The sequence below is a fragment of the Panthera tigris genome, chromosome A3, assembly GCF_018350195.1.
Source record: "Panthera tigris isolate Pti1 chromosome A3, P.tigris_Pti1_mat1.1, whole genome shotgun sequence".
NCBI lineage: Eukaryota > Metazoa > Chordata > Mammalia > Carnivora > Felidae > Panthera > Panthera tigris.
This window is the reverse complement of record NC_056662.1, coordinates 42,514,163-42,527,622: the sequence shown is the minus strand read 5'-3', so window position 1 is coordinate 42,527,622 and position 13,460 is coordinate 42,514,163. Positions and strand designations below refer to the sequence as shown.

Below are 13,460 nucleotides of genomic sequence, written 5' to 3'. Positions count from 1 at the left end.
AGAAAAAATAGGGAGGCAGTTTTACATGGGTAAGGACAGGAGGAAGGTTGGGAGATGGAGGGAAAGGAAGACCCGACAGGCAGTAACAGACTGGTAGTGGTGAGCTTTCCAGTTGGGACCCATTTTTCCCCCACCCCGTTATTTTCTGCAGACCTCTGCCTCTCTCCTGACTACCAGAGAGCTAGAAAACCTCATTACCAGTGAAGTGCCCACTGCCAAGGCTGCTGGGTAATGTCAAGGCAGCACTAGAGCCCTGTGGGGGTATGGAGATGACACCAACACATGCAAACGGGTTGTCCAAGCTTGGAAATTTCCCTCATCCCCCTTTTACCTCCCCTGCCTCTGGGGACTAAATAGTTCTATCCTGCTAAGGAGAGAGTATACTCGGAAGTCATCTGGAAGGGCGGGGCCTCCTGGTTGAGGTTGGGGGGGTGGCGCCCAGTTTGCAACCTCAGAGGTTCCCCAGCTTGGTGCATCTCTACCCATCTTCCCCCAGACTCTCCAGGAGTGGTACCCGTCCTCAACCCCTGCCCCAGGTATTCTATACAAACCCAGCCAGATGAAAACCCTAAGGACATATGTATGAGTCCATAGGTAAAGTTAATGAGATGGAGGAGGAATCCTAGCATTATGAAAGAAAAAGGCAACAAACTGAACAATTTCAAGCAAAAGAAGAAATAGGGCAAGAAATTAAAATGAGCATAGTAAGTATTCTCAGATAAGGAAAGATACTGGGAGACCAAAAGCAAGAACAAGCAGTTATGGAAAAAAATGCAGACGTTAGGAATATTCTTGAACTGGAAGATTCAATAGAGGGGCTGGACTATGGATGGATATATGTAAATAACAAAGATGTGAGTCAGAAGATGAGGTCAAGTAATTCACTGTCTCAGAATGCACCAAGAAAGGATAAAGAAGATGCAAAGAACAAGAGAAGAATTTCAGAGACCTGGAAAATAGAGGAAAAGGACGAGTATCTATCTGTATATAGGAATCCCAGAATGGTGAAATCAGCAAACTAGGGAAGAAAATACTTGGAAATACTTTAGTTCTGCTACATTTTAAAAGTTAATTCTTGAATCCATCATTTCCACATTTATGTTTTGGGCCTATGATGTGCCAGCTCTTCAGAGCCATGAATAAGACAGACAAGGCTCCTGCGCAGTCCTGAAGCTTAAATCCTAGTCAGCTTCAGGCAAACAATGAACAACCAATCAAAGAAGTACTTCAGTGACCATAAAACTGGGTGATTTGACAGAGGGTAACTGGGGGCGGGAAGGGCACGCTTAAATCAATGCTCAGAGAAGTCTGATCCAAAGAAACAGAATTTAAGCTGAGGCTTAAATGCCAAGAAGGACTCAATTGTGTGAAGGTAGCGGGGAACATCCCAGGCAGATGGGCTGAGGTCAGCGTGTTCTAAAAACAGAAGGAAGACAGTGTGGCTGGAGCCTGGAGAGCCAGGGTGGGTGGACCCAAATGAGACTGAAAGTGTAATTATAATTACCAGATGATGTAGGACCGTGCAGATGATGGTAAAGAGATCAGGGTGGATTAATGAAAGGACTGAATTATTGCCCCTGTATAAAGCACTGTATTTATATTATTTTCAATTACATTAGGCTGTACCTAAGAAACGGACAAAATTCAACTATCTTTGACCTACAAAAGCAGGAGTTTTTTTTTTTTTTTCTTTTTAGTAGGATGCACACCCAATGTGGGGCTTGAACTCATGACCCTGAGATCAAGAGTCACATGCTCTACTAACTGAGCCAGCCAGGTGCCCCCAAAAAGTAGGACATTCTTGTGGTTCAATCTAATATACATCAATTAGTAGGAGTCCAAGCAGTCTGGCATTTTAAAAAGATATTTGCATCATCCTATCTATTATTACCACCTGAATTTCTTGTAGGAAAAAGAGGAGGTAAGTATTAAAAAAAAAAGAAAAAAGTTTGTGTTTGGGGTCAAAGCAATTGTCTTATTTACATTCACAACAGGATGCTACTTTGAAATCTTTTCAGTTAGATTTGACATGTTTACTGGGTCCTACTGGATGCCAGCTGTGGCCATGTTAGCTACCAGGAATACATGGGCCCTGCCACAAGGAGATCATGAGTGAAAACAGATTGATGCCAAGATAAACTTGGCCCAGGTTCCAGTGGGAATTCTCAGGATCCTACTGATGGGGCAGATCAAACCAGGGAGGTGTGACCAAATCTTGAGTGGGGCATCCGGAGAGGAAGGAAGTGAGCATTTGTTACCGACATGACCTCTCGCTTAGGTTGGTGAATACAAATATGGAAGAGATGGCTAGGGGGCTGACTCAGAGGCTGATGATTGGGGGAAGAAAACACCTAATGTTCTTACCCAAAAATTAGACTCCATGGACCAAGGTACCTAGAAAGATACAGATGTAGGGATTTTTGTTTGCTGCTTTTGTTTCTTGCTTTGGAAGAGGGGATGGTTATGATTTATACCCAGTTTTCCCTTCTGGGGGTGTGAGGCAGAATGTGAAATGGTGCTTCAGCCAAAGAACCCCAGCTCTGCCCAGTGAGGAAATTTGGAGCATATTCAAGGACAGCTCTGCTAGAAACAGCTGAGGGACAATGGCCATGATGTGAAATTGGAGTGTCTTTTCATATAACTTTTGCCTTTATCACTACAACTCCGGTATTTCTATCACCAGGCTCCCAAGAAGGTGTTTTATACCATTGGCACAAGTTCTGGTCTTGACTGGCTGTGTGACCTCTTAGGAGGTACACTTCTCTGGACTCCCTTATCCTTGCAAACTGAAGGTGTTAGGTTAACCCCTTTGGTTCTAAAGTGTAATGCCTGCACAATACAGAAAATGTCTTGAGTATCTAGGGCCATATTAGCAATTTGTGGAGTATCCTAGTAATACTAAAGCAGACCTCTGAATTTTGATTTATAAACTCTAGGCCTTGTGCTCTTGATACAAGGCCTGTTTTTACAGCAAAATCACTAAGTTGCTATAACTGTCCAGGTTGTGGACTCCTAGCAGGTCCCCATCTGGGGAAAAGAAGCTGATTGGCACAAAAGGGGCAAGCAGCACTAATGAAACACACTCTTATACGTAACTAAGGGCCACACATCACATCTTACAGTATTTTTCCCCCCTTTGGTCGGTGTAAATTCAGGCCCCCTTGCAAGATGTTCCACATTGGAGGTGGAAGGAATCACTTGCTCATTTGTATTCTCGCTCCAATGGAAAACCTTTCCTCCCACCCCTTGAGCCAGTGAGTCACTTCCGCCCTTGAAACCTCTACAGCTTCCTTTCCTTTCTGGCCCTGGCCTGGCCATTTGGAGAGGGGTCCGGGCCGTCGGGCCAGAAGGTGTTCAGGCAGGAGGCAGCACACCTTGAATGGCTTTGAAATCTCAGGAGGATCCTCCCCATAGGAGAAAATATCTGTGTGGTCTGACAAATGCTGGGTGTTGGATTCCAGATTCCGTGTTTTCCCTTTTATCTTAAAAACTCTAGGAAAGAAACTCCCATAGAAGGTAGTGCCTACCGCAGGTTTATTTTATGACTCATGGAAATTTCTTAAATGATAAATATTGGCTCAGCTATAGCCTGACATAAGAAACACTCAACTAGACCAGAGTCTATGGTTACAAGAAACAAGAAGAACGTGTTCAACAAATAAACTGTGACTCTGTGTCCAAGCTTTCAGAGGAAAAAAAGCAGAAAGTATTGCCTGGATTCCATGAGGTGGCTTGGCAAGCCACAATTTCATTTGTTTTTCTGGAGGACAAACTTTCCCAAGATGGTTGCAGTATCATCCTGGCCAGGAAACCGTTTCATATGCCTTTGGTTTTCTACTTTATTTAGTCCAGCCTCCTTTTGGCTAATATAATGAAAATGCTTCACCAACCATAAAAATTAATGAGGGTGAAGGAGGAAATATTTTCCCCTCAGGAAAAAAAAAAGGAAAATAAATATTTTCTTTCCTGAGTAAAACTCCCTCTATCTCTGTGCATACACAAAGCTAGTCATTCTGCATAGATGTTAACAACCCAGACTATCAACTTGTTTCAAAGAAAATTCAGAAATTATGAGCCTTGGAGTGCCTGGGTGGCTCAGTCGGTTGAGCGTCCGACTTGGGCTCAGGTCATGATCTCACGGTTCTTGGGTTCGAGCCCCGCGACAGGCTCTGTGCTGACAGCTCAGAGCCTGGAGCCTGCTTCGAATTCTGTGTCTCCCTCTCTGTTCCTCCCCTACTCACATGTGTCTCTCTTTCTCTCAAAAATAAGTAAAAGATTTAAAAAATTAAATAAATAAATAAATTATGAGCCTTAAATATGGCTCCTCCTGAGTAGGTTTTATTTCTCACAAAACGAAGTCAGCATTACCTTCCCATCAGCTGGTTTTATCTTCTAAAGAAAATGTGAATAGTAATATCCATACCCAATGAAAAGGCTAGCGTCACAACTTATCAAACCTAGTACTGAGTAGCTTGAATCTACCTTTTGCGAGCAGGTTTATCCTGTATAACTGTTGTAGGTTTGTTAACAGAGCAGCATTACTTGTAATGTTCTTTTTTTTTAATTTTTTAAATTTTTTTAACATTTATTTATTATTGAGAGACAGACAGAGCATGAGCATGGGAGGGGCAGAGACAGGAGGAGACACAGAATCTGAAGCAGGCTCCAAGCTCTGAGCTGTCAGTACAGAGTCCAACGCGGGGCTCAAACTCACAAACTGCAAGATCATGACCTGAGCCGAAGTCGGACACTTAACCAACTGAGCCACCCAGGTGCCCCATTTTTCTTTTTAAGTTTATTTATTTATTTGAGAGAGCAGGGAAGAGGCAGAGGAAGGAGGAGAGAGAAAATCTTAAGCAGGCTCCGTGCCCAGCTCAGAGCCCCACTTGGGGCCCCATCTCACAACCATGAGAACATGACCTGAACTGAAACCAAAGTCAGATGCTTAACCAACCAACCAAGCCACCCAGGCACCCCTACTTGTAATGTTCTTTAGAATCGGCTATCCCAACACACACACACACACACACACACACACACACACACACACACACACACTTTATAGAAGACTGGAGTCACAATAAATACATGGTGAGGAGGATTAATAAATAAAATGAGAAAAGACTTAGGCCATAATTCCATGCTTCAAATAGAGCAGCCAAAGAGATTGGGTCCCAAGCCAGGGCCCTGGGAGGAGGAAGAACCAAATATGAAAAGGTGTTTTTAGTAAATCTGCCAGGCCATGCTGATAACTCTCCTAAAACCAGTCACAGGCATTCATACCTCCCTTGGGGAAGAGGAGACCATACTGGGATAGCCGTGGACACCCAGAGCCAAGACCCTAGAGCACATTGCAGAGGACATTGGACGGCAGAGAAACCGCTGAAGGCCATTCCATAGGCTCTTGTAGAAACCACCATGAGGTAGGAGAGTAACAAGGTGGCTGGCGTGATCTGGAACCCGAGTGCAATGGGAAGGGGTATGCAACAAGACACTGCATCCGACTGCCCTTTGCCCCAGCCGCTGAGAAACTTATCTCAAGTTTCTCCAGAGAGAGAAACTGCGAGAGCCAGATTAATCAGGGAGATGCACCATGGGGCCTGGTGTCAATACTGAGGAAACGGGACTTCCCCTCTGGAAAGCCATGGCCCTATGTATTTTTCCTCCCTTTGCTTCTCTGCTCATCTTATATTAATAAGCCTTGCAACCTGATGGGAAGGGAGCTTTCCCCACTGGAGAGGCCGTGGCAGGAGTGTCTCTGCAGGTAGTCAAGGTGATGCTGGCAACCACAGAGGCAGCAGTTGTGGGGAGGGCTCGGCAAGATCACTTTGCTTGCTGCACCGAGAGAGAGGGAGCCCCCTGGGCCCTGAGCCAGGACAGAGATGGGCCCTGGGTCATTCTGGTGGTTGAGCCAAAGAGCAGTAGAAATAATTACAGAATGGAAATTGCTTTGTTGCATTTTTTTCCTAGTTATTAAAAAAAATGCAAGTTTGTTAGGAAAAAAAAACAACCCTGAAAAGAGAAAGAAAATAAGGGTTCCAAGGTCATCGGCCCAACACCTTTATGTCCAATAATTAAAAAGAATTAAAAGGGCGCCTGGGTGGCTCAGTTGGTTAAGTGTCCTACTTCGACTCAGGTCATGATCTCACGGTTTGTGGGTTTGAGCCTCACGTCGGGCTCTGTGCCAACAGCTCAGAGCCTGGAGTCTGCTTCAGATTCTGTGTCTCCCTCTCTCTCTCTCTCTCTCTGCCACTCCCCTGCTCACACTCTGTCTCTCTCTCTCTCTCAAAAATAAACATTAAAAAAACTTCTAAAAAAAGAATTAAAAATTTTAATTATACAAATTGTCTAAGAATACCTTCTCCTTATTTTTTTAAAAAAAGAAAAAGGCCACATAGAAAACTTCACCTTCACTGCCCTGCATTTCTTGGCCCCTCACCAAAATTAAGCCCTGTCATTGGTGTGGAATGTGTCCTCCAGAGTTTGTGTTGTACATCCATACTCCATACCACACATTTGCACATATGCACATACACCATTGAGGGACCAACACAGACATAGTTTTCGTATTCCTGTGATTTAAAAAAAAATGTTAATAGTGCTCTTCATCATCAGCTTGCTTCCCTATGCTTGGAAGGCAACCAAATGGCTTGCTTTATCACTTCTCTCAGGTCTGTGCTCAGATGTCACCTCCTCAGTGAGGCTTTCCCTGATTACCCTGCCTAAAATTACAACACACCTCTAACCTTCCAGTTCCTTTCTCTGCTTTATGTTTCTCCATAACATTCATCATCAAACCTCACACATTTTTCACTTGTTTTTCTTATCTACTTTCTATTCCTCCCCCCCCCCCCATTTAAATATAAGGTCCACGAGAACAGGGATTTTAAACCATTTTTTTTCACTTCTGTATTCCTAGTGCCTAGAAGAGTGTTAACACATAGTGAGTTGTGAATAAGTATTTGTTGAATAAGTAAATGAGTTAAGTTCCAAAGAGTTGGTGGGAAGACATGGCAGGTGTAGACACCATGCCTACAGGGCAGCGGCCATCTTGTGAGCACAGACACCAAGCCACGCACTGAGGACAGCAGAGCGGAGTGGTCCAACATACCAGCCCTGAACTGCCTGCCTCTAGACTCTGTGCCTGAAGACAAAAAGCAGATCTTATTTGGTTAAACTATTGTTGGCTACCTGCTGTGTGCACCCGCATGCAATCCTAGCTGATACCAGTCAATACATCTCAGAAAAGTTGAGATGTTTTCTGAGGGTAGAAAGAGAAGAGGGCTGGGGACAGAACCCGCAGGAACTCCAGTAGTTCAAAGATGTGAAGCTCAAGAGGATCCCTTCAAGAGGCTAAGAAACAGACAACCCAGAAGCAAGTGGAATAACGGCGTAAGAAAGGGTGCTTCAAGGGGCGCCTGGGTGGCTCAGTCGGTTGAGCGTCTGACTTCGGCTCAGGTCATGTTCTCATGGCTCATGAGTTTGAGCCCCACATCGGGCTCTGTGCTGACAGCTCAGAGCCTGGAGCCTGCTTCCGATTCTGTGTCTTCCTCTCTCGCTAACCCACTCGCGTTCTGTCTCTGTCTCTCTCAAAAATAAATAAACATTTAAAAAAAAAAGAAAGAAAGGGTGCTTCAAGAAGGGGAATGTAGTCAGCAGACTCAAATATTGATGAGCAGTCCTGGAGGGGAAATGGCATGTTGGACTGTGAACTTGGGGGTGGACGTTGAGAGAGTGTCTTTCTGAGGACTCCTATTTTCCCCATGAAGTAGCAGACATAACCATGTGTGGTGGCTAATTTTATGTGTCAAGTTGATTAGGCTTTGGTGCTTGATGGCTTGGTCAAATTTTAGTGAAGACATGGATGTGAAGATATTTTGTAGATGTGATCAACATAATCAGTAGACATGGACTTGAAAGGGCGGGCCTACGCCGGCCGACTCCATCTTGTTCTGTGTCCTTCACCTTGACCACACCTCCTCCCCTTGAGTAACGCCCCCCCTCACCTGCCTAACAGGACTCGGACCCTTCCCCAGCCAATCGGCTGAGGCCATAGCCATTACCTCACCAACTGCCCCTAGGCCCCAATAAAACCTTTGTCCTTTTGAAACTCGCTCTCTCTCCCCGGTATCTCACCGCTGCGTTGGTGCAGGTAGGGGATTGAGCTCGAGCTAGCTCGAATAAAGGCTCTTTTGCTTTTGCATCGGACTCAGCTCCCTGGTGGTCTTTGGGGATCACGAATTCTGGGCATAACAATATATGGTTCTTTTTCCTTTCATTTGAAAATGTCACAAATGGCTGATTTCTGAAACAGGTAAACTTTTCAGCTGATCTTGTCCTTCACTTTTCTGCTGTCTTTTTGTCTTTTTGTTTTTGATTTGTAATTTTCATTACCTAGTACTTTGTCTTTTGTCTAATACGCAAACCATCCCCCTGTGTTTATTTTAGCTTTTAACATTATTTAGGGTTTGTTGTTCTTTATTGTGTTTTTTTTTTTTGTTTTTGTTTTTTTTTTTTTGTAACACAAAGCAGTTTACGTTTTAGATAGGCAAATCTTCCAATCTTTTCCTCTGAGGCAGTCATTTGTCTTTAGAAACGTTGGCCTCGGGGCGCCTGGGTGGCTCAGTCGGTTAAGCGTCCGACTTTGGCTTAGGTTGGCTCAGGTCATGATCTCACGGTCTGTGAGTTTGAGCCCAATGTCGGGCTCTGTGCTCATAACTCACAGCCCAGAGCCTGTTTCAGATTCTGTGTCTCCCTCTCTCTGACCCTCCCCCCTTCAAACTCTGTCTTTCTCTGTCTCACAAACATTAAAAAAATCTTTAAAAAAAAAAAAGAAACATTGGCCTCATATACAGGCTTTCTGCTTTCACATGAAGATGACACAATCAATCATTATCCAACAGATACATTGTGCAGTTTAGGAATGGAGTTTATGGTGTTCGTTACCGTTTTAGTGTTTTGAACCTCTAGATGCATGGGAAAGTCTTAATATATTATTTTTCCTAAAAACGCAAATAGTTTAGTTTACTGAAAAAGTCAGTTATTGGAACTGCTAAGAGTTTGGTGACTTTTGAAAAAAGAGGGATGTTTTCCTTTTCCATGAAGGCTTGGGTCTTCCACAGAACTGTGAAAAATACTGGATACCTCCCTAGCTTCGGGTGATGGATATTGAGGAAGAGTAAGCCGTTCAAAGCAGAATTAGGGTTGAAACTCCATCTATTATACTCAACATTGTGTTGATTTAATGGGCACTTACATACAAATGTTTTTAAGTTACATGATTTATTTCTTAATACCTCCATTAAAACCAGCATAGAATGAACACAGTTTTTTGTTTTGCTCTGTTGTATTATTGTCACTTAAGGGTTGACCCATTAAAACAAATATATAAACTTCAGAGGTGTCTCGGTGGCTCAGTCAGTTGAGCGTCAGATTTTAGCTCAGGTCATGATCTCGCCATTCGTGAGTTCGAGCCCCATGTCAGGCTCTGTGCTTAACAGCTCAGAGCCTGGAGCCTGCTTTGGATTCTGTGTCTCCCTCTTTCTCTGCCCCTCCCCTGATCACGCTCTGTCTCACTCTCTCCCCCCCCCCAAAATAAATAAAGATTAAAAAAAACAAAACAAAACATTCCAACTCTTGATTTCAGCTCCGGTCATGATCCTAAGCTCATGAGATCAAACCCTGCGTTGGGCTCTGTGCTGACAGCATAGAGCTTGCTTGGGATTCTCTCTCTCCTCTCTCTCTTTGCCCCTTCTCTTGCTTGTTCTTTCTCTCTCTCAAAAGAAATAAACATTAAAAAATAAATAAAGGAACTCCAGCCCATTTAATGATCTGAAAACAGTGATGCAGGGCTCTAGTAGCTGCTGCCAGTTCCCCTCCTGTGTCCCCTTCCACTCTCTCACGCTGAAGGCTGCAAACTCTGAACTGCCTGCCATTTTCTGTCCCGTGTCCTAGAGGGTGAATGCCTTTGGGAGCAGTTCCCAACCAAAGATGGACAGGGAGCTGTGAATAAGTACCCAGCTTCCTCCCTCCTTGGATGGGATAGTTCTGTGGGGTGTCCTGTTCTGTCTCCTAGAGGTCCCAGATACAGTGAGCTCCTGCTGCCCACAGAGGTAGTGGTGATGACACCCCCGTGACTGGCCACCTTCCCTTCCTGCCTTATGTCCCCCATTCATCTACTGCTGTGACATGATCATCTCCCAAATACACCACTTGTGCTCAGAGGCTGTTTCTGGGGGATTCCAAACTAAGACAAATGCTTAAAGCCCATCAGCCTATATGCAAAAAAAAATAATCGCTAATGTCTATTAAGCACTTACTATGTGCCACCCATCATTCTGAACACATTATGTAGCCCTCACAACATCTTTTGGGAACTACTATCACCCCCAGTTTCTAGATGGGGCATGTGAGGCTTAGAGAAATTAAGTCTCTTTTCTGAGACCATGTAGCTAAAGGGTCACAAAGAATTATTAAAGTTTATTTATTTATTTTTGAAAGAGAGAGAGAGCGCAAGTAAGGGAGAGGCAGAGAGAGAGAATCCCAAGCAGGCTCTGCACTCTTAGTGCAGAGCGCGACATGCAGCTCAAACTTAAGAAACCCTGAGATCACGACCCGAGCCAAAATCAGGAGTCAGACGCTTAACCAACTAAACCACTCAGGCACACCATGGGTTGCAGAGAATTTAAACCTAGACCATTGAACTTAAGTGTCCATGATTTTAGTCCATACATCCTATGGCACAGTATATCAGTTTACTTCAAATAACTTCACTGGTACATTATTTAATAGGCCTTGGGAGGGCATTTTGCTGATAGTTGAGCTGACTGATTTTTTTTGCAGTCCCCAGCAATCATAACGTTGCCTAACTTGGATCATCTACACTCATCCAACTGAAGTTCGAGTCACTGCAAGAAGCTTCTATTTTCTTCCAACCACGTCAAGAAGTTTTCTCCTGGCTCTTCTAACACGCGAGTCTGTTTTTGCTGCTAACTGCAGTTCCTGCTGTTTTTGTCAAACCTAGCTGCCCGGCTTACAATTTATTGTATGATAAAGGTCACCATTTAATGCCCTAATAATCAGCTGAGCGGATCCAGGATTTTAGCTGGATGTGATGTTGTGCAAGGCACGTTCATTATTGGTTTGAAAGGCAGCATTTCACGGGCTCTGGATGACCGTTATTTGAACTGAAAACTTCTTCCAGCCGCTGACCTTATCAAGTTTTTTTCTTTGTTACACGGCAAAATATTATGCTCTCCTTCTGGTCCCACTGTCGGTCTTCAGAAAGAGTAAAACAAAGGTTTTGTGGTTCCTAGAAAATGTTATAAAATTGTTTCCCAAGTTAGGTCATTGCAGTTGCAAAATTCTTGTTTTGGTCAAACACTTGGCCAAAAACAACAGAGGCAGTGGTCAGTCATTATTTCAGGAAAAAGAAATCTTGGGCTTTGCTAAGGATTGCTACCTTCCTTTCCACTGGAACAGAGACCAAGTCCTCCAGCTGGGCCTAAACTAGTCTTGAGATCAATCTCCTTCTCTCCTTGCAGAGATACATTTTAATTTACTGGCTGATTTCCCTAGGTTTTGAAATGGCCCCATAAAATTTTGGAAGGCATTTTAACTTTATAAGGCAATTATATGAAATTAATTGTCAGAAACTTCTTGAGCCAACTCGAAATCAAAACAAACCATTTTCTCAGGCTGTAGACTCTAATTCTGCTCTAATTTTTTTAACTGAGTATTTGAATTTAGGGGACTATTTTCAATAATGTACTTGGGAAGGCTGGTTCTCTTCTTTGAGTTTGCAGGGATTGAAGAAAGAACAAGTTTCTACCCATCATTTTCAGCCCCTGTGTTATAGCAAATACTCAGCGCCCAGGAAGAGACAAGCGACAAGCGCTAGGGAATCAGAAAAGACTTTTTATTTGTCACCGGTGCCGGCCCAGCGGAGTCAACTCCAAAGGCTGAGCATCTGGCTTGGGTTATACTGATCTTTTATACATATGTGCTTCCGGGTTGGGCGGGACTAGTATACTCAAGCTTCAGATTCCTGGCTTCTGGCTGAGGCAAGAGGAAAGCAAGATTGCAGAAGCCAAAAGCATGCAAGGGGACTATCCGGCCTTGGATATCCGGCTGGCCCTTTTTATTCGCATTTACCAGCTTTCCTTCTCAATTGGAGAGATGGATCAGTATTATTTCATAGTTAACATGATTCCAGTGAATGTTGAACAGCTGAGTTTCAAGGGAAGAAATGTCTTTATAGTGTTTGTCAACTCCTGTGGTGTGAAAACTCCCACTATTGCTGATTTCAAGCTATCAGTGAGGTGTTAACCAGCAACCCAAATTCCTGGAAATACAATAGTTGGGTCTTATGAGCTCCTGAGAGGCAGCTCCAGAATAATACTGCAAGTGACTCGGCCAAATAGTGCCCCAAATGCAGGCTTGGGGACACTGGTGTGTTGTCCCTGTGATGTCCTGGAATTGGCCTTAGAGGTCACTAGGATATCACATAGCAAATCGTGACAAAGTGGCATTTTCAGATCCAGTGTGTGTGTTACCCAAAAACCCAGGTTAGTTTGAAAAAATAATGTACCCCGGAGAGCTGGACCCTAAATGTCCCGTTTAATTCTCATCCTTGCAGATTCTAAGTCCTACGATTAGAGTCATTGAGGATAATCCAGAAGGCATTTTAGACACAGGGGCCACTCACAGCTCTGTGGCTTGTTTAAACTGCTATGTTCAGCACAGGCTGACCACAGAACAGAACAAGCAGCTGGAATCCAGCTTGGATGCCACCCTTTGTAATGGACTACGTTTCAGGTTTACATCTGAAAAGCCACAGAGGCCGAGGATGCCTGGGGAATGTCTTCATTATCTATCACTTGAGGGCATCTCTTCTTTTTATTCATCTTCTTAAAATAGAAAGCTCTTTTTCAAGGAAGTTTTTTTTTTCTTTTATTGTGTCTAGTCATTCTGCTGACTGGTGCACTGTTTTCTTTCTTAACAAATGGATTTTTGTCCTGTCCCTCTATATTCCTTCTAACGATGGGAGACAACAGAAATCTAGTCATCACAGTGGAGAGCAAAGCAAATTTCAATTGAGGGCTGCTTACAAAGTTTGACCACATCTTTTGAAACAGCCCAGTCAGCAAACGTGGAGTAAGAGGACCAGGCCTCTGGTACAGCTATCGATAAGAGCCTCGAGCTTCGTCTTTGGCCAAGCGATACTCAGCTTCCCCATCTGAAAGTTTCAAGATGAAACTTCCCAACACTCAAAAACTTTGTCTTGATTTCAAGTTTCTTTCCAAGTTTCATTTGTTGTTTAATTCATTTTAGCGGATACCTACAGTGTTTCAGAAGCTTTACTGGTTGATGAATGAGATTTTGCATCCGCCAGGGTTCTTCTGTATCTGGCAGGAAATAAACGGTATAAACAAAGAGCTTAACTGAAGAGAATTTAATGA

The 13,460-nt window shown here is 43.7% G+C and overlaps 1 protein-coding gene across 7 annotated transcripts in view; it reads left to right on the top strand.

Annotated features, from left to right (window-relative positions):
- The window catches only part of BFSP1 (beaded filament structural protein 1), a 70,854-nt gene that overhangs the window by 6,123 nt on the left and 51,271 nt on the right, over positions 1 to 13,460 (top strand). For 6 of the 7 annotated variants that reach the window (XM_042980938.1, XM_042980940.1, XM_042980937.1 and 3 more), the window contains exon 4: positions 10,843 to 10,970. The gene's annotated coding sequence lies outside the window, so the exon portion shown is untranslated. Of the gene's footprint in view, positions 1 to 8,218; positions 8,315 to 10,842; positions 10,971 to 13,460 lie in introns of those variants that run through there. The other variant, XM_042980943.1, reaches the window with a different exon arrangement.